The 16274-nt window shown below is 48.5% G+C and overlaps 1 protein-coding gene across 2 annotated transcripts in view; it reads right to left on the bottom strand.

Moving 5' to 3' along the window:
• LOC116954748 (cytochrome c) overlaps positions 1–16274 on the bottom strand; it is a 29544-nt gene that overhangs the window by 4341 nt on the left and 8929 nt on the right. Inside the window, exon 1 of one of the 2 annotated variants that reach the window (XM_032975521.2) lies at positions 6015–6121. The exons of the other annotated variant lie outside the window; for it this stretch is intronic. The gene's annotated coding sequence lies outside the window, so the exon portion shown is untranslated. Of the gene's footprint in view, positions 1–6014; positions 6122–16274 lie in introns of those variants that run through there. 2 annotated transcript variants of the gene reach the window in all.

The following is a 16274-nucleotide window of genomic DNA, read 5'->3' on the forward strand; positions in this document are numbered from 1 at the left end:
TTAGGCTCGCTATCCGCTCAAATTGTTGTCCACTCCTTTAAAGGGGCGAAGACAGCATCAGCAGCGGAGCGCTTAAGATGTGGTCGTTGGTTTGGGATTCGTGGCCGCATTCGCAGGCCGCCGAATCTTTGACGCGCCATTTGTGCATCGGGTGGACGCATCGGGTGGACGCATCGGCCACACGGCCCGGTCCCGATTCAGCTGATGGTCGATCATTGGCGGCGTGGAAGGTTTCAACCGGGGAGGGTTCAATGGTAGGGTCCTGTATGAGATGTTTATTTTTTTTGCCACTGTGTGTGAATTTAAGCGCTAGTTACTGCCGAACCTGTTTGCAGTTGGATCTGGCACGGGTTTCGCGTAAGCAATTTGTTTTGCTTAATGTTCGTTTGCACATTCCCTCCCTGAAATGTCCTGTAACTGCCGTGGCTGCAAACCGTCCTAGGCTGTGGCCGTCCTTGTAAAAGAGCTGCTCATTTTAAATGGGCCTTACCAGCTCAGTCTATTCACCTCTATGTAACTCTATGGATCTTTATGTAATTCTACAGATTTAAATGCAACTCTATGTAACTGCAGTCACTCTTCATATGCCAGACCATGCCTGTGGGTAACACAATCACTCATTAAGTAATTATCACAAGAACTTATAAATCAATGGAGTGATATTACCAATGTAAATTATTGTTGGAACATAATTTTTTGAAGCACTAACTTCATGGGTGACGTGACTATTGTGTTTGTCAATGAATAAATAATTTGTCAAGAAATGTAATGTTTTTTTGACCAAATGAGCGATACCTTGACTTTCGCCACTTCGCTCTTTCGGCCGTTTTCAATTATCACCACATTTCAAATTTCATCCACGCGCTTTGCTCTTTCGTCCCATTTCATCCCAAAACCTTCCACGATGTAAGCGCCACCCTTTTGGTTCAGTCTTTGAATGGGAGTCGTCCAGTGAGCATCTCCTATGTTTGTGTCTGGTCATATATTATTAATAACGTACTTATTTCTGTGATTATACCGTAAACAATTCATAAGTTATTTTTGTGATAACAGTATCATACTAGTGTTCATAGTTATTTTCGTGATGATAAAACGCGTAAACAGTATTCATACTGTGCTTATGTTTGTGATTACTAACGTGCATGTACGTTTTCCGCTGGCCAAAATGAATTTTCAAGCTAAATAAAGGCTCTGCTTTCACATGCGTCCATTTTTGACATTCGTCCATGCTCTGGTCCCTAAGCAAACGGAAGTGCGAGGTATTCCTGTACGATAATCAGGATACGACGATATTTTGCAGACCTCACCTCTTACGATACATCAGTCCATTAGAGGTTTTTGGGTTATATCGCGTAAATATAAATGTGTCTGCCTGATGATGCTAGTTGTGATCACTGACGAAACGTCGTACTCGAATTGTAAATGTCGTGGGTTTACCCTCCAACACACCGGTGTGTTGTACTAGTAACGAATTGGCATGGTTTGTTTACGTGACAAACCTTACTAATTGGCTGTGTCGGGTGGTAGCGGGTTTAACGACACTTTCATATTTACGAGATCTAACCCAACAACCTCTATTATGGATATTGGTCCAGACAATGTACGTGTTATACATCACAGTACCACCATTGTAAGTCTAATTAGGAGGAATGGGAATGGCATTGTCATCCCTCTGGTGTTGATTAAATGAAGTCTCCACTTTTTAGAAATTTGACAGTAGTTGTCCAGTGGATAACGTCATGCCTGCCATGGAAATGTGGAATTTCCAACACAAGTGGAGAACTTTAAAACTATATATATTTCAACTGTCTCTCTGTTGGATGATGGCCTCATGGGATTTCCGTAACCAGGTTTGTGAAGCAGCCCCAAGACCAGTTCACGTATCACTTCGCCACTGATGTTAGCCGTGGCCAGGGAATTGAACTCAGTTCACGGGGCTTCAAAGAGCGCGGGTGTGCTTTCCATTGCTCCGCCACTCCACCCCTTTGATTCCTACAGTAGTGCAGATGTTTTGTCAAGTGACTTGGATGAGCTCTGTTTCAAATACTCATTTTATTACAGAAAACACCACTGACGCTTTGAGTTAAGTTCACCTTAATTCTACAAGGAGCCCTGCAGGAAACAAACAGATTAACTTGGGTTTAATTAGAATGAAGATGTTGAAATTGATTTGGAATTTGTAACTCCCGAGTCCCATTCCGAATCGAATGATCGTAAGCCCGAAGCGGTAGCACTTTTCGTGTTCATTTACACGGATTCCAACTTTGAGGAACAGCCAAATAAGGAGTAAGCTCCGATTTCAATTGGCTATTGTCCCAGCCTATAGGAGTGACATTGCCACCGACTCTTGGATAATCCGAGTTACCCTTAAGCTCTGAATTAAGGTTCGCGTTATGCACTCTGAAGTCGCCAGCCTTAGCTTGATTCCCAGTCACGGGTAACATCGGTTGCAAGTGATATCTGAACCGGTCCCCACCAATCAGTAATGGCCAGCATAGTAAACGACCCCCACAACCTACACAGCATGGGTGAGGCCTTCATCCAGCATGGATGAGGCCTTCATCCAGCAATGGATTGGCAAAGGGCAAAAGGCTGGGAATGAAAACCAAATCCAAGTGCATTCTCTCGTCAATGAACCACGTTAGAGCGCTCATCTCCGAAGGAAGCCGTTACGAGGCAGCGGTGGAAATTCCGCATTCCTATAATAGGGGGGCGAATCTACTCATCAAGATGACTAACACATTCGCTAAATGTTCCGACTCACAGCCACTTCCGCCACGTATTGTCACGATGAGAATCTCCCTCGAAAACTACAATTTCCTCAAAGGCATCAGTACCAGAGAAGGAAATGACCGCTGTGGTACAAGCATTGAACGATTTGTTTAAATAGATCAAGATTAAGCCCTACAGAAACCCCCATGGACTAAACTACAGTCTATCACAAACCCCATTTGCAATAAGCTGCAGACTGATTTTCATTCAATTGCAGTTATAATCGTGAAAGAAAATATTTTCCACAATAGATTAAGTGACTCGATTTATACACATTTTGGTTAAATAAGCCAAATGCGTGTTGGTATTTATGCCTATATGAGCTGTGTATTCTTGGTTCTTTCGGTAAAGTCACGTAGAAGGGAAACAATAAAATAATAAAAATATAAAACAATAAAATTCTCACGACGTTTCGACTGCAACACAAGCAATCATCATCACAGCAAGAACATTTGATGATTGCTTGTGTTGCAGTCGAAACGTCGTGAGAATTTTATTGTTTTATATTATATTTTTATTATTTTATTGTTTGCCTTCGACGTGACTTTACCGAAAGAACCAAGAATATGAATCCCTGCAGTCACGAAAGCTTTAAATTAAAAAAAGTGTCTGTGTACGTTTATGTTTGCATACAACCTTTTACATTGTCCATCAACCCACCATGAGATTAACTAACACCCATCATGCCAAAGTGCACGCACACAGACAGACACACACAACCCGGTCCATACATCAACCAAGCAAATACAACTCCAAATAGCATCAACCGGCTAAATAAGCAAATTAAACAAGCCAAGGTGTTTACCTTACAATAGAAGACAACTTACGATGTGGGTCACTCTTCTGAAAGGCAAGGAAATAAAACTACACCGAGGTGAAGCCCTCCACACCAAAGGTTACTAACCTCAAATTAAAACCTGATCATCCGTCAAATGACTTTCGATTAATCCCTCAATAATTCCAAAGTCTTTGGCGACAATTAGGTAGGCTCTTATTTACCGTTTTGAAGCATCGCCTCGGTTAAAGGAATATGATAATACTACTGGCGAGAAGTTGTACCCAAAAGAAATGAACGGGCCGACAGAGAGAGAAAGAACGTACGTACAACCTTCAACTCATGGACCCGGGCCAAAAATGATACAACACAGTAACAACGTAACACACCGCTTAAGTGTCACGTCAATGTCAAACTTGCGTCCCCCACAGCACTGGGGGTGTGGGTGTGCCACCTCCAATTGGTGGTCCAGAGCCCCAATTGGTGGTCTGGAGTCAATGAAGGAAATGACACATTCCCAGGACGAGGTGCCAATCGGCCTATGAGATCGGCCACCGTTGACTTCCCACAAAGTAGTCACTTGTTTTATATTCACTGTGGAGGGGATGGTGATTGTGATGGGCTGAGTTGACCAACAGACTGGAATTTGATTTCGCTTAGTGCTGCCACATTGTCCAAGTGAGTAAAGAGTGACACTTTAAAATTACACATTATATACCAGTACAAGCATTTTTTTATTTAAAAATAATATACGAGGCTGCTTACTCAACTCATCACTCGGGAAGTATTAATGGTCCTATTTAAAATGTTTGAAAGTTATAGATACCTATGGCAGAGGAGCGGTCAGTCAGGTAGTTACGTGGGCATTCACTGACGAAAGAAAGTTGTTAACGAGCAAGGGCCAACACTAGGCTTTTCTCAAAGTCAAATTAGAGGTCACAGCTTTATGATAAGTCCGTTTCTCGTTCAAATAGGTGCACAGACGGAGCGGTGAAATCAACTCAAGTGCCGGTGACTGGTAGACTATGCTAATATCGCGGGTGATGTCTTGTGGGGAGCCTTCATCTAGCAGTGGATTGACCATGGTTGCTGCTGATGATAATGCCCTAATAGTGGCAATTGCACATTCCATAGCAAGAGCCAAATATAGAATGGAAATGTCCTCCGCCTAGGCTCAAGAAAGTGTCGTTGCCACGACACGGCACTTGCCGCTTGCAGGGTGACAACCTTAACAAAGTCAAATAGGACACAGACATCAAAGAGCTATCCCACTCAACTGAGTATGGGGACGACGCCGATGATCCCGTTTACAGACCAGAGCCATGTGCTGTTAAATTTCACGTTCCTATGATAAGAGCCAGCCATTTAATCGGACAATCACTTGACAACTGCCCTCAAAGTCAAACAAGTCAAAGTAGTTTCCCCTCTCCAATGAGTTTGGAGATGCGCCCATGTCCCGTTTACGATCCCCCCCCCCACCGTCCCTGTAGTAATAACTAAACTACACGTTCCCGTGGCGGGACCAAGTACGATAACTCCATCTTCGACCGCGCACAATCAATCCATCACCGATAAGCTAAAGAGGCGTCCCCCCCCCCCCCCTACTGCTCAAATGAACGTGAGGATGCGCTAGTAACCCGTTTAAAAGCGATCGGCGAGTAATTGGAAATTCCGCATTCCAATGCTGGAGAATAATTATTCCGAAAACAATGCCAAACTGTTGACTTAACAGGAAGAAACAAAGCAGGCTGTGATCAATACGATCTCGCACTCAAGTGACTTTGGCGAGGCACTTGTCTCCACCTTTAAAGCCCCCTCCTCAGCCAACCGTGGAAATTCCACATTCACGTGACAGGGGCCAATCACCACAGAACATTACGACTGCACCAACAATTACAACCTCGACCATAACCAATATACCGACTCTCGCCAGACAACGACCACCCGTGACTTTGTTGAAGCTACTTTTTTTTTAGTTTTAAACACTCGCTTGAGAGTGGGGAAGGAGGCGGCCCGAACCGAAGCCAGCGACTGGACATTCCACATTCCCGCGACGGGAGACAGCGACCCTTTACAACTCCATGAAGGGCCGAGCCTCGAACCACGTTAATAATACAACGTGTAAATAACCAACCCTGACATCGCACACGTAGAAACGAAGACAACCAAACAAGTTTATTGTAAAAAAAAACAATTCACTCAACAACATCGACTGAACACGCGACTAGTTCTTCACCGAGACGCCGCGAGGCGAGTATCAGCCCCCATCCACCTCGACATGAGCCTGAGGCGATTTTCATCTTTAAAAAGAACGGTCCGCTGCCGGACGGACGCGCTGTCGTCGCTTTAACTTTACACCCTCGTGAGGTGATTCACATCGATGCGGTATCAATGTGTGTGGTGGTGGAGGAGGAGGTGGTGGTGGTGGAGGAGGTGTGGGGAGAGAAAAGCGCGGGAACTCACTCACCTGCTGCACGTGCCGCCGGCCGTCTAGCGCTCTGTGAACTCCGCGAAGGTCAGAGGCGGACGCCGGCGAGTGACGTCAAGCCGGACGTGACGCACGGTTTTTTTTACTTCCCAATTGCATATTTTATTGGGGGTAAGGTTTATTAATTTAAACAACTCAATAACGCGTTTCGTACGATTTAGTCCGTGCATTTTTATGGCGTTGATTATATTTTACTTGCATGCGATCAATGGTTTTTTTTTTGAGAAAAAAAATATTTGTTAAAACGGTCTTCCCCTCCCCTTTCTTCCCGCCCCGAACAATTTCCGGTCTCGTGACGAGCGTACGTGACCGGAAGTGCGTTCGGTTAGTGACGTCACCGTACGAGCCGACGAGCGCCACGTGGGAGAGGGTGGGCCGGTGACCTTTGACACCATTGTCTCACAGACCGGAGTGCTGGTGCCTGTATTCAGTGCTGGTGGCTGTATTCACTGTGGTGGCTGTATTCAGTGTGATGGCTGTATTCACTGTGGTGGCTGTGTTCAGCGTGATGGCTGTATTCACTGTGGTGGCTGTATTCAGTGTGGTGGCTGTGTTCAGCGTGGTGGCTGTATTCAGTGCTGTGACTGTATTCAGTTTGGTGGCTGTATTCAGTGTGGTGACTGTATTCAGTGTGGTGACTGTATTCAGTGTGGTGACTGTATTCAGTGCTGTGACTGTTTTCAGTGTGATGACTGTATTCAGTGTGGTGACTGTTTTCAGTGTGGTGACTGTATTCAGTGCTGTGACTATTCAGTGTGGTGGCTGTATTCAGTGTGATGACTGTATTCAGCGTGGTGGCTGTATTCAGTGTGGTGGCTGTATTCAGTGTGGTGGCTGTATTCACCGTGATGGCTGTGTTCAGTGTGGTGACTATTCAGTGTGATGGATGTATTCAGTGTGGTGGCTGTATTCAGTGTGGTGACTGTATTCACTGTGGTGACTGTATTCACTGTGGTGGCTGTATTCACTGTGGTGGCTGTATTCACTGTGGTGGCTGTATTCAGCGTGATGGCTGTGTTCAGTGTGGTGACTATTCAGTGTGATGGCTGTATTCAGTGTGGTGGCTGTATTCAGTGTGGTGGCTGTATTCAGTGTGGTGGCTGTATTCAGTGCTGGTGACTGTATTCAGTGTGGTGGCTGTATTCACTGTGTTGACTGTATTCAGTGTGGTGACTTCAGCGTGGTGGCTGTATTCAGTGCTGTGACTGTATTCAGTGTGGTGGCTGTATTCAGTGTGGTAGCTGTATTCAGTGTGGTGACTGCATTCACTGTGGTGACTGTATTCACTGTGGTGGCTGTGTTCAGTGTGGTGGCTGTATTCAGTGTGGTAGCTGTATTCACTGTGGTGACTGTATTCACTGTGGTGACTGTATTCAGCCTGATGGCTGTGTTCAGTGTGGTGACTATTCAGCATGGTGACTGTATTCAGTGTGGTGACTGTATTCAGTGTGGTGGCTGTATTCACTTTGGTGACTGTGTTCAGCGTGATGGCTGTGTTCAGCGTGGTGGCTGTATTCAGTGCTGTGACTGTATTCAGTTTGGTGGCTGTATTCAGTGCTGGTGGCTGTATTCAGTGCTGGTGACTGTATTCAGCGTGGTGGCTGTATTCAGTGCTGTGACTGTATTCAGTGTGGTGACTGTATTCAGTGTGGTGACTGTATTCAGTGCTGTGACTGTATTCAGTGTGATGACTGTATTCAGTGTGGTGACTGTTTTCAGTGTGGTGACTGTATTCAGTGCTGTGACTATTCAGTGTGGTGGCTGTATTCAGTGTGATGACTGTATTCAGCGTGGTGGCTGTATTCAGTGTGGTGGCTGTATTCAGTGTGGTGGCTGTATTCACTGTGGTGACTGTATTCAGCGTGATGGCTGTATTCAGTGTGGTGGCTGTATTCCGCGTGATGGCTGTATTCAGTGTGGTGGCTATATTCAGTGTGGTGGCTGTATTCAGTGTGGTGACTGTTCAGCGTGGTGGCTGTATTCAGTGTGGTGACTGTATTCAGCGTGGTGACTGTATTCAGCGTGATGGCTGTGTTCAGCGTGGTGGCTGTGTTCAGTGTGGTGACTATTCAATGTGGTGGCTGTATTCAGTGTGGTGGCTGTATTCAGCATGATGGCTGTATTCAGTGTGGTGGCTGTATTCAGCGTGGTGGCTGTATTCAGTGTGATGACTGTATTCAGTGTGGTGGCTGTATTCAACTTGTTGTATTCCGTCTGGCCGCTGTGCCCGCAATACTAGCGGCGAGAACCGGCCCACCACCACCCCCATCACCGCCCCCCCACCACCCCTCCCCACTCCCCCCAAGGTCGTTCCGCCAGAGGTCACTCCTGGAAAGCAGTCCGCCGTGACGTGGTAAAGCTGTGGCCCCGCTTGCGCAATAACCGCACCAGCTGAGTTACCCATTCTCATTTCCAGGTGTCCAGCCAGTGTGGGTGGATGTCTACACGTCACGTGTGCCTCTCCTGACACGGTCATTGTGGACCCACGGGTAGAGACAAAGATCCCCCGTATAGCCCTCATAGACTTTAGGGGCAAGTGTTGTTAGCGAGCACGTATAAAGGCCGGCACGGCACACGAGGGGGTGGGTGGCCAACACCACTGCCCGACCGCCTTTGTCTCCCCAGTGGCGATGTTTACACACCGCACCAGGTACTCATTTGAGGCTGAGTCAACCTAGGGGAGGCCCAGGACCGACACACACGCGCACCGTTTCTGATCTTGGCTGTACCATACCATACCCTTCAATCCTTTATCAGTGCCTATCTTATTCTAGACCAATCAGAGTTCATTGATCACCCAGTGCACTTATAAATCGCAACGCTCCTACAAAAATACATGTTTTGCCCGTATTGAAACGGCTGTACGCCGTATGGACCTGAAGACTCAATTTCCCTGTACACGGAGCAAGGGGCCGTCCATAAATGACGTCACGCGATTTTGGACGATTTTTTACCCCCCCCCCCTCGTCACACGGCCTCACAAAAAGTCAGACCCCCCCCCCCTCAAATATGACATCACAAAGCTCTGCCCCCCCCCCCCACACACAAAAAAATAAACCATGCTTCAAATCGCTTTAAACTATTGTCATTGTAGTGCGTATTTAATGTGGCGCTGCACTCTGATGTTGTAGGAGAAAACATTTATTAAAAAGTAAATTTCATTAAGTAGAACGTGTTGTCTATATTTATTTATAAAGTTGCGCATTTTGATGTGACGTCACATTTCTCACCCCCCCCGCCTCGTCACACATCGTCACAAATGTCTGACCCCCCTCCCCCCCTAGGTGCGTGACGTCATTTATGGACTGCCTCTAACCCGTATGGCTTGACAGGTATTCAGCACCGTGTCAGCGTTTGTGACCCAGCCATTATGAATCCCCTATGAAATAGACGGGAGGCCTCGACTGGTCCATAATACAGGTTTTTTTTGGGTTAGATCGCGTAAATATGAATTATATTTATAAAATATAAATATTTATAAAATATATTTCATATTTACGCGATGTAACCACGAGAAAACCCCCTCTACTGTGGGTGATATTGGTCGCGAAAGCCTCCTACTATGCGTTACACCGCCTATGCATGTGTTCTAGCCCAGCTTCTCAGCGGCAGTCGGCGGAATCTCTTGACGCAGCCATTGTGAACCCTAAACATCCTCGCGGCCGCCAAGGGATTTGGGAATGTGCATCGGCCACATTCCGGCGCACGGGGCACGCTGCCAGACGTTGCCTGGAGATGACGCGCGCGCAGCCAAAGCGGAAACACGTGGGGGCAGGCCTCACCTGCACGTGTGGGCAGGGCTCACCTGCACGTGGGGGCAGGCCTCACCTGCACGTGGGGGCAGGGCTCACCTGCACGTGGGGGCAGGGCTCACCTGCACGTGTGGGCAGGGCTCACCTGCACGTGTGGGCAGGCCTCACCTGCACGTGTGGGCAGGCCTCACCTGCACGTGTGGGCAGGCCTCACCTGCACGTGGGGGCAGGCCTCACCTGCACGTGGGGGCAGGCCTCACCTGTACGTGGGCAGCCAAAGCAGAAACACGTGGGGGCAGGCCTCACCTGCACGTGGGGGCAGGCCTCACCTGCACGTGGGCAGCCAAAGCGGAAACACGTGGGGGTAGGCCTCACCTGCACGTGGGCAGCCAAAGCGGAAACACGTGGGGGCAGGCCTCACCTCACCCACCCCCAGGGGTGGGTGAGCCAGGTGCAGGAGTTTCGCACTCTTGTGGGTGGTGAGCGAGTGAGGTCGGGGGGTAAGGGGACTCGACACACACACAGGCCGCTATGGGTCGGTCTACGCCAGTGGTTCTTAAACTTTACCGCAGTCTTGCACCCCCTTTGATTCTCATTATTTAAAAAAAGCACGTGTACAATGTTAATAAATACATAGGGAATGATGCAACAAAGTAATTTGTTACCTAACCCCACCCCCTCTTCCTACCCCACCCCCTCCTCTTCCTACCCCCATCCCCCTCCTCTTCCTACCTCCATCCCCCCCTCTTCCTACCCCCCCCCCTCTTCCTACCCTGCCCTGTTTCGTGGCGCCGTGCACGAGAGAGGGATAAGTGATGAAAGCGGTCGCGTTCGAGGGCTGTGAGCGCCACCGCGTGCACGCGCATGGGCACCGACGCCGAGGAGTCCATGGGATGGGGCGTTGATGTTCCAGCTCCACAGCAACAAAGAAAAACAGCCACCACCGGTTTACACGGATCGGTTACACGGGATCCTTCTGCTGATGTTGCTGAAGTCAGCATCAGGAGGTCCGCCGTGGCCACAGCCGATGATTCCATCACTGCCACCATCATCATCACCGCCACCATCACCGCTACTACCACCATCATCACTGCCACTACCACCACCACTACTACCATCATCACCGCCACCATCACCGCCACTACCACCATCATCACGGCCACTATCACCATCATAACCGCCACCATCATAACCGCCACCAACAACCGCCATTCGCCACTAAGTGGCGGTGACGTCACCACGACGCTTGCCAGGCTATGTGCACCTTGAGGCCACGTGAAGTGTCGATCGCCCGCTGGAAGGAGGTCACGGGGCAGACCCAAGTGCCACGGGTCGACTGACTAAGATGAATGGCTGATGCACCACCTGTGCCCCCTACTGTGCCAACTTGCTGTGCTTTAGCCACCCGGCGCTCCGCTCGTTGTTGTGAGCGTCGCTCCTCCGCCCTCCGTTGTTGTTGGAGGGCGACTGCCTCCAACTGCCCAGTAGCATCCTTCACGAGCCTCCTCCACAGAGGCCGATCTTGACACCGCTGGTACCAGTCATCGGCAAGTCCACTCAGCTCTACGTCGTCCTGTACCACATCACTCCATCTCTTCTCTAGCCCGTGCCGCGCCCGTATAGCCCGTGCCGTGCCCGTTTAGCCCCTTCTATCCGGCCAAACAAAAGCTGTTTAGGCATGCGGTGACTGGGCATGCGGGCTACATGACCCAGCCAACGCAGCCTTACCTGCAGGAGTAGCTCACCGATGGGACTTTGCCCAGATCTTTTAAAGATTTGTGAGCTCACAAATCCAGCCTGGTTAAACCCAGGATGGATCGTAGGCAGGCCAGCCTAAATTTTCCATTCGGCGAAGATGCTCCATTAGGGGGGTCCACGTTTCTCAAGCGTAGAGAATGGAGGGAATGACCGTGGCCGAGAAGACTTGAAGCTTCGTGCGGAGCGACAGACCAGGTAACTTTCACACAGCGTTACGCAACCAATGAAAAGATAATGCCGCTCGACTGATTCTGAGTGAGACCTCAAACCGGAGCCGGTCATGAGCACACTGCCCAGGTATGGGAAAACTGTCCACTCTCTCCACAACTGCCCCGTCATCGATTGGGAGTTGTGGGGGTGGAGTGTCTGATGGTACAAAATACCCAGGCAGGTACTTCGTTTTGGTCGGGCTGATGGTAAGGCCCCACCTCTTAGTGGCACACTCCAGTTTCAGCAGCAGCGCCTCCAACTCCTCCTCTGAGTGAGCGGCAATTACCAGATCATCAGCATACATAACGTGGTTAACCAATAGGGAGCCATCCCTTGACGGCACCCGGGCATCGATCAGCCTCCCATTGTATCTGTACCAGATGGAAATTCCTCTCGTGCAGCCATCAAAGGCTTCACTAACTACGTGCTCGAAAAATATGTTAAATAATGTTGGAGCCAGAGGACATCCCTGTCGCACCCCAAGGTGAACAGAGAATGGCTCCGACTCCCGGCCACGTAGGTTTACCCGGGCCCACTTACCATCATGAAGGTCCTTAATGATCGTGAGCAGAGGGTCACGGACTCCGAAAGCACGAAGAACAACCCAGAGCCCAGGCCTATTGATGGTATCATAGGCCTTGACCAGGTCAATAAAGCAGAGATGTAGGTCTTGTTGGAATTCCCTACACCTCTGCTGTAGCAAGCGGATAGAGAATATGGCATCTGTGCAGGACCGCCCTTTCCTGAAACCACATTGGGGCTCCGCAAGCCTCTCAGCGTGCCTGGCAAGGCGATGTTGATTAATCCTTGCCAGGACCTTTCCCGGCACACTGAGGAGTGATATGCCCCTGTAGTTGTTACAGTCTGTGCGGTCCCCCTTCTTAAAGAGGGGGGCCACAAGGGCATCCTGCCAATCCTGTGGAACCCGTCCAGTGGTCCAGACTGTTGTTATGATGTCATGTAGGGCAGTCTATGCACAAACGCCACCCTCCCTCAGCATTTCGCTTGGGAGATCATCTCTGCCCGGTGCCTTTCCTGGTCTCAGACTCTGGATCGCCTTCAGTACTTCCTCAACAGATGGCACCTCAGCCAGCCACTCACAGGAGGTAACTTATTCTTGGTTCTTTCGGTAAAGTCACGTAGAAGGGAAGCAATAAAATAATAAAAATATAAAACAATAAAATTCTCACGACGTTTCGACTGCAACACAAGTAATCAACATCAGGTGTGAAAACCACAACAATTTCTTTTTTAAAAAGTGGCGTTTTTTAACGTTAGCACCACGGATAGCGATTTGACAGTTTGTTCAGATGAACGAGTCCATCGATGTTCGGAAAAGAGGGGGGAGACGAAAAATAATGGATGCGGTCTGAAAGCCACCTTAAGTGTGACCAATCAATTAAGACCCGAAATGGTTTATCAAATTCTTCCAATGATTGCTAAGCCAGAATCCATCTTCTCGGTTGAAATTATCTCTGTTTGTATATGTGGATAGCCTCATGAACGAATCTTTCATGGTAGCCAGATGGCTTGCAAATAACCTCTGTCTTGGAGAAGTCAATGTCATGTGAACCTACTAAATTATAACAGTGATCTGCCACGGCCGAGGTGTTGGTCCTACCGTGTTTCAGGTCTGCTTTGTGCTCACAAATGCGGTCCGAGACGTTGTTTGGTTTCTCCAATGTAACTACTACCACAGAGGCAACTTAGTTTGTAGATGCCAGGGTACTGTATGTCCGGAATCACATCTTTTACAGACGGAACCAGATCACTGATTTTATGTAATGTGTTGAATCAGACCTGGATCTTGTGTTTATTCAAGATTTTGGAGATGTTTTTTGTGATCCCCGCAATGTAGGGTAAAGTGATGGTTTTGAAAGGCTCCTAAAGAGGGTCCTTCTTCATGCTTGGAGTGATAGCTTTGCGGATTGTGTAGTCGGAATAACCATTAGCTTTAAGAGCTTGGTGTACGTGCTTGAGTTCACTGGCTATGTGTTCCTGGTCAGATATGCATTGGGCTCTATGGTGCAGAGTCTTGATGAGGAAATTCTTCTGGGATGGATGGTGGTGGGAATCCGGTTTCAGGTAAGCATCCGTATGGGTAGCTTTCCTGTAGACAGAGTGGCTCATTGAACCATCAGGTCTCTTTTTTATTAGGACATCCAAAAAAGGTAGCTTGCCATCTTTTTCGATTTCCATGGTAAATCTGATGGCTGGGTGTATGGAATTGATGTGGTCGAAGAATTGGTCTAGAGCAGGCCGTCCATGTGGCCAGATGACAAAAGTGTCATCCACGTACCTCTTCCATAAGGTTGGGCGCAGAGTGGCAGTCTGGATGGCGTCAGTCTCAAATTTCTCCATGAAAATGTTGGCTACAACCGGAGATAGGGGGGAGCCCATTGGGGTGCCCTCAGTTTGTTTGTAGAAAGTTCCATTCCAAGTGAAGTATGTATTGGTTAAGCAGTGTCTCACCAGGGGGGTACATCAGTATGCAGTCCTTGATGAACCAAGTCTTCAATGATTGCGATGGTGTCAGGTACAGGAATTTTGGTGAATAAGGAAACTACATTAAAACTGACAAGCAGGTCGTCTGGGGACAGGGAAATACCCTTGATTGTCGATACTAGGTGAGTAGAATTTTGTACCGCAGAGGTGTTTTTTCCAGTGAAAGGCCTCAGGATTTCAGACAGAAAACGACACAGTTTGTAGGTGGGGGAGTTGATAGTAGAGACGATGGGACTAAGGGGTGTATCTACTTTATGTATTTTTGGTAAGTCGTATAATTTTGGTGGCCTGGCAGCAGAGGTTTCAACGATAACTGTTTGGTTTGATCAATTAATGCGGTTGAATCAGAAATGATTTTGTTGGTTTTTATGACGAGGCTGTTGGTGGGATCTCTTTTTATTTTTGTATAGCTGTCATCGTTGAGTAATTCTTGAATTTTGTTGTTATATTCTATTTTATCCATGATGACAGTGGCATTGCCCTTGTCGGCTGAGAGGATGACAATGTCATCTCTCTTTTTTAATTTATATAATTCAAAACGCTCATCTTTGCTGAGGTTTCTAGCTGGCATCTGAGCGTTTTTAAGGGTTGCGGCGATTTCAGATCTTGGTACGTCTGCAGCGATGTGACCCAGGCCCTTGATAGCCACGTCTACTTGGGCAGAGATATCATTAACTAGTATGTGTTTAGGTGTGACTGCAAAGTTTAGCCCTTTAGCTAAAATGGATTTCAGACCATCGGAAATAGAACTGTTACTTCCAATATTTGAGGCACCGCAGCTTCAGCAGGGTCATCCCCACTTTGTCCCACGATGTTTTTCACGTCGAGGGATTTCCCCTCCCCCAGGACTTCACAGAAATGCTCGGCAAATCTGCAAAGCTGTTCCTGGGGGTCGGAGATTGGATCACCGTTTTTTCCCCTAATGATGGTAATAGGTGTAGCGCTGCAGGTTACTTTTTTGATGCAGTTAAATAAGGATTTGTGATCGCAGGCCATTGAGGCAGACTCCATCTTCTCAGCAAATCGCGACCACCACCCATCCTTGCAGCGCCTCACGGCTCTCCGAACCTCTGAGCGAAGGCTGCGATAAGCCTCCTCATTCTCTAACGTAAGAAGCTGAAGACGATTAGAGTGGGCCTGTCGCTTTTTCTCAGCCAGCTTGAACACCTCCTCTGTCAGCCAGGGTCTCTGGGGAGGTTTGGACCACATACCCAAAGCAGCCATTCCAGCTGTCTGAGTCACAGCCCTAAACCTCACCCATTTACCCTCGACATCTGGGAGGAGTGGGGGACGATGCCAACCCCAGCTGCAAGTGATGATTAAATTCTCGCTTGCAACTTTCATCAGCTAGCTGAGCCCAGGCCACCTTAGATTTGAATGGGGTCCTGGGTGTACACCCACCACCGGAGTGGATGAATGGCAGGCGCATCTTACAGATGACAAGTCGATGGTCAGAGGGCAGATCAGCTCCACGGTAGGTCCTGGTGTCAAGGACATGGGCTCGCATCCGCTGGTCCGTCACTATGTAGTCCGGCAGATGTTCTTGCTTGGACCCGGCATGCATCCATGATGTTGTGTGGATGCGCCGATGCCGGAACAGCGTGTTGGTAATTACAAGCCCATGGGCTGCACAAAAATCTAGCAGCCTCTTACCGTTGCTATTGAGCTGATCTGGCCCATGCCTTCCAATCACTCCAGACCAGGTGCCAGCATCATGACCAACTCGGGCATTTAAGTCACCTAACAAGATGACTCTTTCCCGAGGGCCCACTTTAGCCAGCACCCCGTGACAGGAGGTCATAGAAGGCATCGGACTCATCGGCTTTGTCTGCATCCCTCCACGGATGTTGTCTTCGGTGGGGGCATAAGTAACCACGACCACCACTCCTCGCCTTCGGTTGATGGGAAGGCGAGCCCAAAGTAGCCTGGGGCTTACAGCTTCCCACACTTCACCGCCATGCTCCCACGCCCCCTTCATTCTTTTGTTCAGAAGAAGAGCCACACCCTGTTGTTT

This window comes from Petromyzon marinus, chromosome 56, assembly GCF_048934315.1.
Source record: "Petromyzon marinus isolate PM22_M1 ecotype Great Lakes invasive population chromosome 56, UKy_Petmar_22M1.pri1.0, whole genome shotgun sequence".
Lineage (NCBI taxonomy): Eukaryota > Metazoa > Chordata > Hyperoartia > Petromyzontiformes > Petromyzontidae > Petromyzon > Petromyzon marinus.